Raw genomic sequence first — 18,375 nt, forward strand, 5'->3', positions numbered from 1 at the left:
ACATTGACCTCAAAAACCATATTGTTCAAGAAGAGTTTGATTTATAATGAGTATTTCAGCAATTGCTGTTTTTCATATGTGCAAGGTTTTATATACGTACTGGACTACTGTGTAGAACTTTGTAACTTCTGTAGAGTACTGGTAAATTTTGAGGCCTGGGATGGGGAAAATGTTCAGATAAATTCTTTTATATAGTTTCAGTCTATCTAACTAATGACATATTTCACTCCATTTTAAAGGTGTCATGACCTAAAAAGTATGAAAATTGATGGGTTCACACTAAAACCTTTTAATTTGAGCTAAGCAAGTGGTTGCACAAATAATAACTTCTTGCCTAAAAGTCCTTAAACTTACAAATATGACAAATTTGTAACTAATTTGTATTTTTCATAACTAACAAACCTGGGGTCTTAACATTAGGATAGAGCAACAAGACCCTCTTCCCCAAAGAAGTTAACTCATCGGCCCTTTCACAATAGAAATAACAGAGGAAGGGGGATTAGGGGAAGAGGAAGGGGCTCAAGACAATAGGATAGGTGCCTCTCATCACTCAGCCACACTGGTGGGGGGTTGCCTAGCAAATCACTGGAAGGTGTGGCAGGAACTGGGAGCAGAGCAGTGGGTGGTGGATTTTCTCAGAGTTGGGTATTTGATTCCGTTCGAAGTATCCCCACCCCTGACAGAACAGCCATTACCTCACCCTGCTTATGCTCAAGAACCTCAGAAGGCTTTTATCCTGCAAGAGGAAGTGAAGAAGATGATGGAAAAAGGGGCTGTGGAACAAGTATCCATTCTGTCAAAGGGGTTTTACAGCAGAATTTTCCTTGTACCCAAAGCCAACGGGGACTGGAGGACAGTAATAGACCTGTCAACTTTGAATTTGTTTATAAGAAAAACCAGATTCAAAATGGAAACTCCAAAGACGGTTCTACAAGCAGTCAGGATCAAGGACTTTATGCTGACAATCGACTTGAAAGACTTACTTTCAGATCCCAGTCCATCAGTCTTCCAAGAAATTTCTCCCCTTCAGTCTTGCAGAGAAAGTTTTCGAGTTCAAAGTTCTGTGCTTCGGATTGACAACAGCTCTACAAGTTTTTACAAGAGTGTTCACTCTCGTGTCGACATGGGCACATGCTCAGGGGATCAGGCTGTTAGATATCTAGATGATTGGCTGGTGATAGCAAAGTCCAGAGAGAAATTACTCAGGGACAGGGCGACCCTCCTATGGTTTTGTCACAGCTTAGGTATTGTGATAAATCAGGAGAAGTCGCAGTTGGATCTAAGTCAAGGGCTGGTGTATCTGAGAATGGTTATAGACAATAAAAGCCAAAATATTCCCGACAGACCAGAGAGTAGAGAAATGCAAACAAGTGGTGAATGCCTTTCTGGGAAAACAAACACAGCCAGCAAAACAGTGGCAGGTAGTACTGGGAGTTCTAACTTCCTAGGAGAAGCTAGTACCACAAGGGAGGCTACACCTTCGATCTCTACAATGGAGGATGAAGGAGTTCTGGTCACCAATAGTAGATCACCCGTACGAGCAGCTTCCCTTGTTGGCAGAAGTGAGGAAAGACTTGCTGTGGTGGGTGAAGGACAGCAATCTGACAGTGGGTGTTCCCCTTCAGCAACCCTCCCCGGATCTCCTGCTGTTCTCAGATGCGTCACTAGAAGGTTGGGGAGCGCACATGGAGGAGCTGATGGTTTCAGCAAAATGGAGCGGCGAAGACAGAAAACTCCAAATAAACGTGCTGGAGTTAAAAGCAGCATTTCTAGGACTACAGGAATTCCGGGAGAGGGTACAGGAGCAATCAGTGGTTTTGATGTCAGACAACACCACAGTAGTAGCTTACATAAACAAACAAGGAGGTCTAGTGTCTCGACAGTTACATGTGATGACAGTTCAACTTCATCAGTGGGCTGTAGAGAACATAGTAGACATCAGGGCCAGATATATTCCAGGAAAAAGAAATATAGTGGCCGACAAGTTGAGCTGCAGGGATCAGATCCTGGGAATGGAGTGGTCCTTGCACCAACAAGTAGCGGACAGAATGCTCATGTTGTGGGAAAGGCCGATCATAGACCTATTCGCAACCAGGTACAACAAAAAGTTGGGAGTGTATTGTTTGGTAGTCCCAGACGCAGAAGCAGTAGCAGAAGATGCGCTACAACACCCATGGGACAATCTGGACGTCTACGCATTTCCTCCATTTTGTCTAGTCTATCAGGTTCTGAACAGGGTAATGCGGTCTCAGAACCAGAACCTCAGAATGACTCTGGTAGTTCCGTTATGGCCAAAGGCAGAATGGTTTCCGGACATCTTGGAACTCCTCATAGACATGCCGAGAGAGTTACCCCCATGTCAGCCACACGTGGAGAGGTACCACCGGTTAGTGAAGTCCTTATCATTTCACGGGTGGAGACTGTCGAGTATCTCTTGCGAGCGAGAGGGTTTTCGCAAAAAGCAGCAGCGCAGATGGGAGGAAATATCAGAAAGTCATCGGCAGCAGTATATCAAGGAAAATGGTCAGCATACTGTGACTGGTGTCGTAGTGGGAACTTGTCTCCACTCGGTACTACTATTCAGCAATTAGCAGACTTTCTGATATATCTCAGGACAGAAAGGCATATGTCTGTATCTGCGGTGAGGGGGTACAGGGCTGCTCTAGCCTCGGTCTTACGCATGAAAGGTGTGGACATTTCATCTTCATGGGAGTTGGCCATGTTGATGAAGAGCCTTGAGCAGTCATGTTTGCCAAAGGAACTGAAAGCCCCAGATTGGGATTTGACCATGGTACTGAGTAGTCTGACAAAACCCCCCTACGAACCACTAAGGCAGTCCACAGATCCTGCCTGATCCTGAAGACAGTCTTCTTATTGGCCCTAGCTTCAACCAAGAGGGTGGAGGAACGGACATGGCCTGTCATATATTGTCAAAGCACTCAAGAGGTTGGAAGTCAATGGCATTTGAGTTTGTGCCAGAATTTATGGCCAAACCTCAAAACCTATCAGCAGTGGATGGCAGATTTGACTCATTTTCCATACCTTCTCTGGCAGATTTTGTAGACGATGACAAAGATGAGATGCTTCTGTGTCCCGTCAGGGTAATAAGAGAGTACTTAAGGAGGACAAGGCACCTCAGGCCGGGGTGCAGGAGGTTGCTCGTAAGAACAGGACGGAACAAAAAGGAAGTGTCCAGGAATACAATATCGTTTTGGCTAAGAGAAATGATCAGGAATGCCTACATGACAGAAGACAGGGGGTCAGATTGCCAGAAGAGGGCTAGGGCTCATGACATTAGAGGCTTGAGTGCTTCTTTGGCATTCAAAAAGAATATGTCTGTAGAGAGAATTCTGAAAGCTGGTGTTTGGAAATGCCAAACAACTTTTCACCTTCCTTTTATTAAAAGACGTTGCCATAGATCCTTGGATACCTTTTCCTTGGGTCCAGTGGTGGCGGCCCAGCAAGTGGTATAGCTCATCCAGTACCCCTGGCGGGTCAGTAGTTTGTGTCTAGTCTAAGATGAAGGTATGAAAGTAGAATGAATGGGATGACTGGTCTTTTTTCTTTACTACTTTCTTTCTACTCCTTTACCTACGGGCAGTATGAAGGAGAGTACCATCATAAGCTGGAACAGAGTAGATGCAGGTGAGGTGGTCAGCCATACTGTAAAGTTATGTTAGAGTATAGTATACTTTTCAGTAGTAAACACCCCTCCCCCTCTCGGTAAATAGGAGGGGACGGGAGGGGTGATGGTAGATGCAGATACAGGGATAAGAGTGGTTTATGAGAATGGAGGGTCCTCTATTTTCCCATAGTTTATAAACCATGGCATGATACCAGTACCCAGTGAGGGAAACCAATAGATTTCTTTATATCTTTGGTTCAGGGTTTATAGTCCATTCTCTTGGAATACTAATATTCGGAAATGGATATATGTGGCAAACTCCCAGTCAGTTAGGGACTTATCTCCGTCCAATAAGTAAGTCTATTCTAATTTTAAGACCGAAGGTTTGTTTTGATATGAACAAATGACAAATTTGTAACTGATTTGTATTTTTCATAACTAACAAACCTGGGGTCTTAACAGCTAAAGGCCCACCTCGAACCACCCCTCTAGCAGTCTAAACTGGGTTAGAAGTATAACTGGCGGGTCACACGACGCCGAGGGCATTCTGGGTATATATGCCATGTGACCTGGTATAGATCCCAATAGTCCCCTGGATCGCACAAGTTTAATTTTTTTTAATTCTACCTGTTTCCAGCTTGGCGCTAACATATACCAAAAATGTGGAACGCTTCACGATTTTGCATGTCATCCTTGCACAGGGGCTATGCTAATCTTCTCTGTATCGTTCCAATTTTAGTTGGTAGCCCATACAGGACCTGTACCTGTGACCTCCAGTGTGTGTAAAGATTGGAGCTGGAGCTCTACCAACTGCTACAAAAATGCAGTTACTGTGCTACCCTAATTTGAAGGCCATTTAATAAAAATATACTTCCCCAAGGCTTTTTCTTAACATCTGACAATGAGAATTTCTTGTAAATTACTGTAGGAAAGAATTTATCTGAAAATTTTTTCAATCCCAAGGCCCTCAAAAATTACCAGTACGCCAACAGGCCTTTACAAACTTCTACACAGTAGTCCAGTAAATAAAACCTTGCATATATGAACAAAACATAGCAACTCCTGAAATACTCATTATAAATCAAACTCTTCTTGAACAATATGGTTTTGGAGCCAATGTACTATTTCCAACAACCACTCTAAAATGCATTTATTAACTGTAATTATAAACATGGCCATAATTTCTAGAAACCCATTCAAAATAATACAAGACCCAAGATACAAACCAATACACTTTGAAGAAACTCATATAGTAAAACTGGTATGAGAAACTGGCTCAAATATATTTTTAAAGATATGGTCTTTATAAAAATTTGTTATTAAAGAGATTTTACTAAGAACAAAGTTCCAATGGGTGTTAGACACAACATCTTAATGGCCTCTTCACACATGGTTTAAGCTTGCCATCAACTTCAGGATGGAGTTCACTCTTAACACAACTATGAATAGTAACAAGCAGATCTATGATCTATGCAACTAGATATGGAGGAAAGGGAAAATACAGCGCTGGTGATTTTAATGTTTTCCAAAATTTTAATCCCACTGGCCATTCTTTCTCTCCTCCTACTGTCCTAAATCTTCCATGTCTGTGTTAAAAGCCTCTCACTATCCATTCTCTCTACATGTCATCATCCAGAGCTGTCTCACATCAGATCTCTATACCAGTCTGCATTAATCAATATCCTAGAGAGTCCTTCCTCCTTCTTTCTGCCACAAGGGCCTCATCATACTATAAGTGGAGGGGAAGTGAGGACATACAAGTTACATGGGTATATATATAGCAGATGGGGGTGGGTGTACAGTTAGTTGGCAAGTCTGTTATCAAGCTGCATTTTAGTTGGTCATGGGTTGTTGATGCACTCGGTCCTGGAGGCATCGAGATCTTTTGGGCCTATTGGGTGTTGGTATGTATTTGAGAGTGGCTGTTATCCAGGATTAAATATCATCCAGGGAATGTGCCTATGTCTTGTGCTAGTTGGTCTCTGGCATAGGTTGGTTTCTTAAATTTCTCCAAATGATGGTCCAAATGATGGTAAGGAGAAATTTGGTTTCCTTCACTGTGTTAGAAACTGAATTTTGCCCTCCCATCATCAGGAGAAATTTAAGAAACCAATCTACACCAGACACTGATGAGAGAGAGAGAGAGGGAGAGAGAGACACAGAAGGCATATTTCCTGGATGATCTTTAATCCTGGAGAACAGCCACTCTCATATATCCACACTAAATAAGCCCAGAAGATCTCAACACCTCCGGGACTGAGTGCATCACCAACCTGTGACCAACTGAAATGCAACTTAATAACAGACTTGTTAACTGTACACTCATCCCCATCTGCTATATATTCCCATGTAACTTGTATGTCAATCCATTCACTCTTTGAAAATAATCACCAGAGTGCATTTGAAATGTCAGAGGAAATAGAAGTGAAATAACAAGAAAACTTTTCATGTTCTTTGGAAATTTGATAAACCAGTTACATGCTGATGAAAAGAAGATACTATTAAGAAGAACAGAGAAGACTTTACATAAATTGAATGCCGTAGAAACAGCCATTATTTTTAATGCTAAAGCCCTTAGAGATGGTTTACCTCCCTTGTTATTATTTATTATTATTATTGTTATTATTATTATAATTTTTTTTTTTTTTTTGTTTTTTTTTTTTTTTTTTTTTTTTTTTTTGCTCTATCACAGTCCTCCAATTCGACTGGGTGGTATTTATAGTGTGGGGTTCCCGGTTACATCCTGCCTCCTTAGGAGTCCATCACTTTTCTTACTATGTGTGCTGTTTCTAGGATCACACTCTTCTGCATGAAGTCCTGGAGCTACTTCAGGCCTCTAGTTTTTCTAGATTCCTTTTCAGGGATTCTTGGGATCGTGCCTAGTGCTCCTATGATAGGGGTACGATTTCCACTGGCATATCCCATATCATTCTTATTTCTATTTTCAGATCTTGATACTTATCAATTTTTTCCCTCCCTCTTTCTCTTCAACTCTGGTGTCCCATGGTATTGCGACATCAATGAGTGATACTTTCTTGCTCGACTTTGTCAATCAACGTCACGTCTGGTCTGTTTGCACGTATCACCCTATCCGTCCTGATACCATAGTCCCAGAGGATCTTAGCCTGATCGTTTTCTATCACTCCCTCAGGTTGGTGCTCGTACCACTTATTACTGCAAGGTAGCTGATGTTTCTTGCACAGGCTCCAGTGGAGGGCTTTTGCCACTGAATCATGCCTCTTTTTGTACTGGTTCTGTGCAAGTGCCGGGCATTCGCTTGCTATGTGGTTTATGGTTTCATTTTTCGTATTGCACTTCCTACATATGGGAGAGATGTTATTTCCGTCTATCGTTCTTTAATTTTGGAACATATGTGGTTCTTAGGGCCTGATCTTGTTTGCCGCTGTTATCATTCCTTCAGTTTCCTTCTTTAGCTCTCCCCTCTGTAGCCATTGCCATGTGTCACGCTGGCTAGTTCTTTAGTCTGTCTCATGTATTGTCCGTGCATTGGTTTGTTGTGCCAGTCCTCTGTTCTGTATGTCATTCTCCTGTCTCTGTATATTTGTGGGTCTTCGTCTACTTTTATTAGTCTTCTTCCCATGCACTCTATAGCCACTCGTCTTCACTGGTTTTCAGATATTGCCCCAGTGCTCTGTTCTCGATGTTGACGCAGTCCTCTATACTTAGTAGTCCTCTCCCTCCTTCCTTTCGTGTTATGCATAGCCTGTCCGTATTTGCTCTTGGGTGTAGTGCTTTGTGTATTGTCATATGTTTCCTGGTTTTCTGATCTATCCTGCAGAGTTCTGCCTTCGTCCAGTTCCACTATTCCTGCGCTGTATCTGATTACTGGCACTGCCCATGTGTTTTATGGCTTTTATCATATTTCCGTCGTTGAGTTTTGACTTGAGTATCGCCTTGAGTCTCTGCATATATTCTTTCCTGATCGTGTCCTTCATCTCTTGGTGTTTTATATCCCCTCCTTCCATTATTCCCAGGTATTTGTATCCTGTCTCATCTATGTGTTTGATGTTGCTCCCATCTGGTAGCTTTATCCCTTCAGTTCTCGTTACTTTGCCTTTTTGTATGTTGACTGAGGCGCATTTTTCTATTCCAAACTCCATCCTGATGTCCCCAGATACAATCGTTACAGTCTGGATTAGGGTATCTATTTCCTTGATGCTCTTACCATACAGCTTGATGTCGTCCATGAACATCAGATGGTTTAATTCTGTTGCCTCTTTTCTTGAGTTGGTACCCGGCATCCATCTTCCTGTAGTACTTTTATCATGGGAATCATGGCTACTACGAAGAGTAGTGGGGACAGTGAGTCGCCTGGAAGATCCCTCTTCCTGAATATTAACCTTCTTTTTTGGCTACCTCCTTGATATTTTTAACCGCCCGGGGGCTACTTTCTGATATTAACCTCTGCTTAGTCTTATTCAGAGCTTGTAAGTATTGTATTCAGTTGGGCATTGTATTTTTGAGGAAGCTGATGGTGTTTTCCTCTGCCCCATATATTTTTCAGGCATTCTATTAGCCATGTGTGTGGTATCATGTCGAAGGCTTTCTTATAGTCTATCCATGCCATGCTTAGGTTGGTTTTTCCTTCTCCTACTGTTCTTCATTACCATTTTGTCTTATCAGGAGCTGGTCTTTTGTGCCCCTACACTTCCTTCTGCAGCCTTTCTGTTGGTGGGGGATGGTGTTTGTCTCCTCTAAGTAGTTGTATAGCCTTTCACTGATGATACCTGTTAGTAACTTCCACATTATTGGTAGGCAGGTGATAGGCCTGTAGTTACTGGCTATATTTCCCTTACTCTTGTCTTTTTGTACTAAGGATGTTCTTCCTGTGGTCATCCATTTGGGTGCATGGTGATTTGAGATACAATGCTGGAGTTTGTTTTCTTTGCTATTATTATTATATATTAGGAAGCAGACCCTCTTTTAAGCAAACTTTATTAAACATAATGGCTACTTCAGCAGCATTACGCTGGTAGAGATTTGAATCTGGTGGGGCACTTGCTGTCACCGTTAAGGCAAAGTCCAAGGTTAGTTTTCTTTGTGCCAGAAGTACAGAGGCCATTGTCTGTCTTACTCACAAGGACGTCACGGAAGGGGAGGCAATAGTCAATGCTATATTCAGACCGTGTAATTCAGCACGCTGCACCGCTGAAATGCAGATGGAGAGCTCAACCTCATCCTTGGGCGTCAACTTGAACAAAGATGTAATCTAACAAATGGGACCAGCATTAAATAGGATGCAGGACCAGCACTAAATAGGATGCAGGAAGGATTTCTCCTCCCACAAGTATGAAAAAACCTGCAACCAACAATGACATCACCAATCACGACAACTCTACAGAAGACAATGCCCTCGAACGAAATGCTCCTGCAGCCAATGAAAATCAAATTAGCTATGACGTCATGCAGCGTGACGCAATGCCCAGCAACATCATTGCACAACTCAGGAGGTTTAGGAGGTTGCAGCTACGCAACCATCAACAACAGAGAAAGTGGCTTGAGACCTGACTCAAGCGACCAATGATAAACGGACTTAACGCCACCAGCCAATAGGAGATTGGTATGGGGCAGACCCCCTGCTGATGACCCAGAATATAAGGAGGAAGGACACCACACCAAAAAGCAGTCCAGCCTCAGCTCCTAGCCTAGAGGATGTCTGGCAGCTCCAGACGAAAGCTCGCTACGAGAAAGAAAGAGAGAGAGAGAAAAGTTGATTATTAATAGGGCTTAGTTTTTCCAGACCTCTCAGTCTTATGTAGACTCTTCTCAGACTGGTTTTCAGGGATTAATCCTGAGAAAGGAAAAAAAAAAAGAAAAACAATAAATAAATAAAAAACACAAATAAATAAAATACTATAAATAAATAAAAATTTAAAAATTTAATTCTATTTAAGAAACCTGTTGATTTTAAAAATTTATCATGTTATTGAAAAATCTTTGCTTTCAGCAAGAATACTTTTCATTTTTGAATCCCATAGATAAATTGATCTTTGTTGGGTCCAATTTGGGCATTCAACAAGTAAATGTTGCACTGTCATGGTGTTTGACATCTTTTACACTTCATTGGGTCAGCATGTGGTGTTGACATCAAGTGACCATGCCAGAGTCTTGTGTGTCCTATACAGAACCTTGTTAGGATTACCTCTTTTGATCTTTCTTTTTGTGAAGATGTCCTCCATGCATACACTTCCGTTTTTATACTTTTAAGGGTATCGGCGGGGGTCGGGGTCGGGGGTTAATTTTGAGTGACGGTGTTTTTCAAACTTGCACAGGTGTACCTCTAGTTTTGACTAAAGATGCACACAAAATTTTCAGGTGAATAAGATAAAAAAGGGATTTTGACGAAGGAAGGAAAAAATCTATTTCTGGGTGATTGGCTCGTGTCCCGCCCTATGAAAGTAATCCTTAATATCATCTTTCTAGGTAAAATATCCAAAATAAAATTACCAGAGAAAAAACAAATTAAGAAAGAAAATTGTCAGTAGGACTGACTCGCTCACGGCCTCTTAAAAAGAAAAAGAATGTCGGTATGAAAATATGGGGCGAGTGTGGAACACTACCACGAGCCAAACACCAATTAGAACTTCCTATCAGAATCCCCATAAGAGAGAGCTGATACCAACGGGCGATGCAGCCTCTACTACTACTACTAGAGGACGCCACGGACAGCAGCGCCCCTAGCGGTCATCCTTAATTAAAACATAATTAAAACATAATTACATCTTGTCCTGCAAGGGGGGGAAAACAAACCATAAAAGGGATGGGTTTCATAGGGCGACACGAGCGCCAATCACGCCCAGAAATAGATTTTTCCTTCGTTCAAAATCCTTTTCTGGGCTCAGCTCGTGTCGGCCTATGAAAGAGTACCAGAGAAACAGACAAGATGGAAAAGGAAAAAATGAAAAACATGTTAAAATGATGGATATAATATAAGTAAATCAAATACAGCATACAAAATAAGTACTTAAACTAACTATGGTAAACAATAACAGAATGTTAGTAAACTTAAAGTACTTAAAAGGTAGTAACAATAACCTAATATGCATGTAAAATAAAGAAATTATTTGAATTTACTTATTTAGAACATAAAAGTACAATTATATACATACATGTGTCCTACCCTAGCATAAAAATAAGGGTAGGTACACTCAAATCCATCATCAATACAGATAATACAATTATTCAATATATACAAACTCATTGTGACTGAAGTTATCACAAAGTCTTAATGGAAAAATTTATACAAACATATGTGGCCTAACCTAGCATAAAATAAGGATAGGACCACTGGAGTACATATCAGTACAAATGTGGCTGTCCCTAGCAAAAAAAAAAAAAAAAAAAAAAATAAGGGACAGACCACTATAACACACAACGGCTAAGGCTATGATGATGAGTAGCCTGGTGATAGGTTGAGGCATGTTGGTTGAAGTAGGTAGAAAGGAGACCTGGATTAATACTACAACTACTAAGCAGTATCAGGGGAAACTATGTTTCCCGCTGCTACTGCTGAAACTTTAAAGATTCCAAGGACTTTAAATAATGGCCGTTTAAAAAGACTGTCGGTGATTTCCATCCAGTATACTTCCTAAGATCCTCAAAGTTCATATGTTGGAAATAGTTAATAGAGGTGGCTACTCCCCTGATATCATGTGCTTTTGGGAATGACTCAGGGTTGGCTTGTTTAATGAAGTAAAGGATTTGTTGCCTAATACCTTTAACTGACAAAGTACCACCTTTTTCTCTCATGAAGAGAGCACCCGAGGATCTAGAAGAAGTACGAGATAGAAAGGCTCTAAGGGTTGAAACTGGGCAGAGAGAAGGATCCTGTGGAAGTGGGATAACCTTCCAATAAGGAGCCCACCTTGCAAGAGGATCTTCATTTTTAGCTAAAAAGCTACGATCCGGAGCAAGTAGAACTTCTCCTGATGGGAGGAATTCCACATGGCCCGCATCTCTGGATAGAGCCGACAGTTCTGAAATTCTTGCTCCTGAGGCTAGGCTTAATAAGAATAGAGTTTTCCTCAGGAGCATTATGAATGTACAAGATGAGTTGTCAGTATCTGAAGCTAGTTTGAGAACATCATTTAAGAACCATGAAACTGTAGTAGGCCTCTGAGAAGGTCTAAGTCTAGCACAGGCTTTAGGGATAGATGTGAAATAAGATTCAGTTAAATCTATCTGAAAACCTACTTGAAAGATTTTCTTCAAAGCCGACTTGTGAGTGGTAATCGTGCTAGCTGCTAAACCTTTTTCAAATAAAGATCTGAAAAAGGATATAGCCAAATTAACTGTCATGGTTGTAGTGTTCGATTCTCTCAAGAAAGATGCTAATTTCTTAACAGCTGAGTCTATTGTCTGATGGTTGACTCCCTCTTATCTGATTCCAGGAAGAGAATATTCTGTGGATCAATGTTAGCATCTTTATTAGCCGCAAACTTCATGAAGTCCATAAAGTTAGGGTCTGGAGAGTTCCTGAGGAAGCGAACACAGTCCTCATTTGTACTGATTGTGATATTGTTTGGGATTGGGGATCCGTTGAGGTCGGAGACCCAATTCAAGAGAAGTGGATACCAGTTGCTCTTGGGCCAGTCCGGTGCAATCAGAGCTACTATCCCTTTGAAAAGACCTTAGTTTGTCTAGGACTTTCAAGAGAAGATTCACTGGAGGAAAAAACATAAATTTTCCTCCATTGATTCCAATCCAACGACAGGGCGTCCGTGGCATAAGCCAGAGGGTCCAGGTTGGGGGCCACATAGCAAGGGAGCTTGTGGTTCGCTTGTGAGGCGAAGAGGTCCACTTGGAGACCTGGGACTCTCTGGCTTACCCACTGGAATGACCCGACGTCTAGAGACCACTCTGATTCCAGAGGGACTGACCGGGACAGGGCGTCCGCTATCACATTTCTTACTCCTGCCAGATGAGTGGCAGACAGATGCCATTGTGTTTGCTTGCTAATGCAAAGATTGGCTATCAATGACATGGTTCACATGCTTGGATTTGGACCCCTCCTCTGTTGATGCAATGAACCTACTACTGCACTGTCCCAAAACTAGCCTTAGATGAGACTTTTTCGGGGGAAGCAGTCTCTTCAGAGTAAGAAATACTGCCATTGCTTCCCAACAACGTTTATGTGAGCTGGCGAAAAAATTGAACTGACGCCAAGTCCCTCCCTGAACCTGTTTGAACTGAGAGTATCCCCCCACCCCCCCAACCGGACAGGGATGCGTCCGTGTGAATGGTTAACATCGGGAGGGGATATTGAAGGGGTACTTTCTTGGCTAGGTTCTGTACTCTTGACCAAGGCCGTAGTTGGTTGCGGAGGATCTGTGGGATCACTGACAACTTGTCTCGATATTTGGAGTTTGCTTTTGACCCGCCAAATTCGATTTATATCTTTCAACCTTGCTTTCAGAAGGATATCTGTTACTGAAGCAAACTGAAGAGACCCTAGGATTCTCTCCTGGTTTCTTCTTGATGTTTGTTTGCACTTGAGAAATTGCCTGACAGATTTTGCTATTTTCCTTCCGTTTTGGCTACTGGAATTGATAGATTGTGGGAGAGGACAAATCCCATTGGATTCCCAGCCACTGAAAACGAGATTCCGGAACAAGTCTGGATTTCGTTTTGTTTATCTGGAACCCCAGATGTTCCAGAAAGTGAAACTACCTTTTTGGTAGCTTTGAGACATTCCTCGACTGTTGGTGCCCAGATTAACCAATCGTCGAGGTAATGCCGCTCACCATGATTCCCTGAGCTCTCAAATTGTTGTACAACCACTTCTGCTATCTTTGTGAATACCTGGGGGCTACATTCAGACCGAAGGGCATCACTTTGAATGAGAATGTCTGACTTCCTAGCCTGAATCCTAGGAATGGGCGGAAGTGCCTGGCTATAGGGATATGATAGTATGCGTTCTGTAAGATCGATGGAGCATGTGACGGCTCCACGCGGCAGTAAGGTCCTTACTTGCGAGAGGGTAAGCATCTTGAACTTGTCGCAGCGAATGAAAGAGTTTAGCTTTGACAAGTCTAAGATTACCCTTCTTTTTGTTGAGCCTTTCTTTGGAACGCTGAATAAGCGACCTTGAAATTTTAGATGCTTGACTCTCGCAATAGCTCCTTTCTGAAGGAGTTCTTCCGCGTAATCTATCAATTCCTTTGACGGTACCTGATGGAATGATTTGATTGGAGGAGGATCTTGGATCCAGCTCCAGCCTAATCCTTTGGACACTATGCTCTGTGCCCAACTGCTGAACCCCCACCTGTGGCGGAAGAGGAACAGCCTCCCTCCTACCTGAAGAGCCTCATTGCTGATGGGCGGGTTGGCCACCACGCCCTCCTCTGAACTGCTTACTCCTTGCGCCCCTTCCTGCGCCACGGTGACGAAAGTAACCTCTCGCCCTACCTCTCGATTGAGAGTAGCCTTGAGCCTCAAAAGCAGGGTTAAAGGCAGGCGAGATGGCATAGGAGGTCGAAGGTTGGGATTGCTGGGGCACCAGGAGGTAAGGCTGAGTTTGTTTAGAATGTAGCAGGTTGTCCTTGTTGGGTGACTGGACGCCGCACAAACTGCTGCTGAGGCTGGAGTTTTTTATATGGCTGGAACCTCCTACCAGCCTCTTTGGTTTCTTGCCAGCAGTGGGAACGGATTCCTGTTTCCTCTTAGAGGAAATGCCCCACCTAGCTCTAAGGCTCTGGTTGAGTCTAGCAGCTTCGTGATGAACTTCGTTCACTGCTGACTCCGGGAAGAGATCCGCTCCCCACATGCTGGCAGTCAAGAGTCTATTAGGCTCGTGCCTGATAGTACATTCTTGAAGAACATGTTTCCGACAGTTCTTCCTGGCTTGGAAGAAGTCAAAAGCGTCTAGAAGAACCGTGTGGAATTGTGCTTTCGCTAAGATCTTGAATAGCGGTTCGTTCGCATAAGACAGCGCAGCCATTTCCGTGACTATGATAGAGTTAAGGGACCTGCCAAACCTAGTTCGCGCATCGAACTCTGCCTGGATTAGGAGTCCGGAAGCCTAGGCAAACTTCTCACCGAACTGGTCCATAGCGCAGTCCGGCTTGAGTTTTACCCTGCGTGAAAGTAGCTGGCAGGTTTTCCCATAACTCTCCGAAGGCGGGAAAGAGTGGAGAAGTGGACTCCGACTCTCTCAACTGTGGAACGGGCTCATCCTTGAGGACTGCCTGAAGAGCCTTCTCCACCAATTTCGTAGCGAACGGAAGAGAGACCTCCTCTTCCGTGGCGAAAATAGTGAAGGGGCTCTTATAGGCCTGGAGTTTAGTGTTAGTACACTCCCAGTCCTCAAGGCAGTGAACCCATTCCCGTTGGGCGTGGTCTCTACTGTAGAGGACAGACTCCTTCGAGATCTTGTCCTCCCTTGTCAGAGCCGTTGGCGTCAGCCTAGCATAACCCGATGAAAAGGCTGTGACAGGCCCGGAGGAATAGAACTCGAAGTCCTCAATCCTTCGTAGTGCCAAAACTCCGGGATGGAAATCATGCCGTCCTTAAAGGGAGCGTAGGCCGCTACTCTCCATGGATTCTCCATAGAGAAGGATGGCAGAGAGTCGTAAGACGGGGAGTGTAGCATCCCCCGTGCTAAGAGCAGCAGGGGATACTGGGGGAGGAGCCTGGGATAGCCCAATCATCCGATCCTCAGTCTCTCTTACTCTATTCGAGAGCTCTTGGACGGTTTGTCCAGTTTTGAGACAGAGTGCTCGACAATTGTGCGAACATCTGCTCAAAGCGGGTTCCCCAAGCTGAGATTTGGACCCAACCATCACTCCTACCTGCTCCATCATTGCTGAGGTGAAGGCAAGGAAGGAACAAACAGGGAGCTGGTACTTGCTACACCCTGCCGGCATAGCCGGAGAGGGGACAGCGGAGGCGGGAGAAGGCAACGACTCGGAGGTAGCGCGAGCTTTCTCCTTCGAGCCTTGCCTCTGGAGCTCTTCGACTGGGAAGAGCTTGGCTTAGCCTTTACACCGCGTCGGCGTAAGAAGTCGATGACTTCCTCGCCGAAGAAGACGAAGACGACTTCCTAGAAGTCGACTTAGACAGAGTCTTCGGGTTCTCTCTTTCCATTCTCCTTGGGAGGTACAGAGAGAGCGGGATTGCGGCTAGGGATCTCGGATCCCGGAAAGCCTTGGAAAGAGGCGGAAGAAGAAGGGGCAGGAGAAGATCCAGGGAGGAGCGCCAAGGAAAGACCTTGGGCGCCCGACAAACCTACCTCAACCAACAAATCCTCACTCACTACCGCCATCGGCTCGAGATTCAGGTCCAGGCCGGCGACGTCCGGAACTGGCTCCTGGGCTGCTACGAGGCCCCACGACTGCTGAAGATCCTGCTGGATGGCGGCTATACGGGGCGGCGGACAAGGGTCGACGTAGCCCGTCGACTTGCCCGCAGGGAAGATCTGGATGGCCAGCTTTTTATCCAACATGTAGGGCTGGCCCTTGGCGGCGTTCTTTCCAAAGCCGCCCACCCACGCTTTCAGAGGTGGCGAGGGCGACTTCCCTCACACCGCTAGCCTGAAAGAAAGGCTGAATTAGCTACCAGTTGCGGACAGGGTTAACAAACTTACGAACTAAAAGTGTTAGTAAATTGATAAACAACCTTATAATGGTCTTACCCCATCAACCAGCTGACCGACCAGGTCGTAGCAAATGGTGCAGGCCTCGGGATGCCAAACGATGGACTCGTTGAACAGGGTGGCACAAGGGGCGTGAGACCTGCACTCATCATGTCCGCAGGGGTCATGCAGCGTCGCGTTGCAAGCGAGGACCTGACAGTTGGTAGCCTGTAAGTGGAAATGTACATTAGTACAGAGTAAACACTTACAGCCTAACATATGCTCCGCTGGTGCCGGAGCGATAAGGTTAGATAAAACCAGAGCCCTGCTAAAATACGTGTGGTAACCATGTTGGAAGAGACTATGGGTCCGCCAGTGGCGGAGGCACAAGAATCAACCAACTAGGAGTGGTGGTAAAGGAAACCACAACGGATAATGGCGGGGATGGTTGATTAACATAATTATAAAACACAATTCATTGTAAAATATCTTAAATTAGGGTATATATCCTTAACATAGAACAGTAACAATATCAATGCAACTTCTCTCCACCCGTCTACTGAGAAGATGCGTAGGTAAGGGTAAGCTCCCTTCCGGTAGCGAGGGAGAGATATAAGGATATAGTAGGCAAGCAAAACGACCATCCATAGTACCCACCCTACCCGCTAGCGGAGCCAATAACCTATAACCGAAGGGGCCCCGGCTGCGACGGAAGGCTCCTTTCGTATCGTAAGGGAGGTGGCTGAGAAATGGGTATGGGGGGGAAGGAGGTCCCGGTGAAACACGGCGGGAGCGAGGAAAGGGGGAAGGGATGGCCTACTCCTTCCCACCTCACCAACTACCCGTATGGAGACCCGGTACCTCATAGTGGTCGCCCTATACCCCCTGCTGGCGGAACCCCCCGGCACCTCCGGAATGTGAGAGAAGGCTATGAGGTTGTTATGACAACCAAGGGGTCCCCCAGCTCCTCCCTACATCAGAGAGGGAGGGAAGGGGCAGGGTGAGGTGCTATGGAACACGTGACTACTAGTGGCCTAGGCCGCGATCACCACAACCGTGGTAGGGCCACGTGAACCAAGCTGTACCAATACATGGAACAAGCACCTAGGCTAGCCTAACACCCTAAATAATAATAATAATAAACACATCGAAAGGTGGAAGAGACACTTTTAGGAAAAGAGAAAGAAGCCCAGGAGGAGGCAACTATTCCAAGAAACAGTAGCCTACTCGGAGCCAGCGATAGCCGATGTAGAGCAAGAGCCGGGATGCTGGGCCAGAATAAAATAATGATAGCCCTAAATACCAAGCTAAGAGAATGGTAAGAGGGCTAAACTAGCTAAAACTCGATGTAAAACAATGAACGTGATAAAGTAAGCCCATAAGTATAAGAAGTCCCAGTATGGAGGACCGGGAATTCTTACGAGGCAGCATGGCCGCCACGAGACAACCGGGGAACCGTATATGACCTATAAAAAGGAAAATACTGGTACCCGGAAGATAAAACTATGATAAAATATTACTTATGAGGTACTTAACTTAGCCGTGGCAATTGCTGAACGCTCCATCGTAGAAAACGAGATAAATCACAAATAATAACAGCACGAGAGAAAACTGCGTCAAGACGCTGGTGCTAAAAATTAAGGATGACCGCTAGGGGCGCTGCTGTCCGTGGCGTCCTCTAGTAGTAGTAGTAGAGGCTGCATCGCCCGTTGGTATCAGCTCTCTCTTATGGGGATTCTGATAGGAAGTTCTAATTGGTGTTTGGCTCGTGGTAGTGTTCCACACTCGCCCCTATTTCATACCGACACTTCTTTTTAAGAGTGAGCGAGTCAGTCCTACTGACAATTTTCTTAATTTGTTTTTTCTCTGGTAATTTTAGGATATTTTACCTAGAAAGATGATATTAAGGATTACTTTCATAGGCCGACACGAGCTGAGCCCAGAAAACTTTTTTTTTAACAAATATTTTTCTTTAAAACAGCATTTTTTATTTGTTTTTTAAAGTATAATCTCCTCCTTCCTTTATGATTCAATTTAAAGAAGAAAAAAGTAATAGCAGAAAGTTTAATACCTATCAACTAAAATGGCAAACTCAGAAATCCAATATGTGATGTGTGCTATTTAAAATTTTTTTTTTAAATTCAATAAAAAAAATACC

The 18,375-nt window shown here is 44.1% G+C and overlaps 1 protein-coding gene and 1 non-coding gene across 2 annotated transcripts in view; one reads left to right on the top strand and one right to left on the bottom strand.

Annotated features, from left to right (window-relative positions):
* Positions 1-18,375, top strand: part of LOC135220807 (mannose-1-phosphate guanyltransferase beta-like) — a 165,219-nt gene that overhangs the window by 113,183 nt on the left and 33,661 nt on the right.
* On the bottom strand, positions 4,282-4,384 carry LOC135221592 (U6 spliceosomal RNA). Its single transcript, XR_010316040.1, has one exon. It is a non-coding gene; the product is annotated as a U6 spliceosomal RNA (small nuclear RNA).

The sequence above is a fragment of the Macrobrachium nipponense genome, chromosome 2, assembly GCF_015104395.2.
Source record: "Macrobrachium nipponense isolate FS-2020 chromosome 2, ASM1510439v2, whole genome shotgun sequence".
In the NCBI taxonomy this organism is placed as follows: domain Eukaryota; kingdom Metazoa; phylum Arthropoda; class Malacostraca; order Decapoda; family Palaemonidae; genus Macrobrachium; species Macrobrachium nipponense.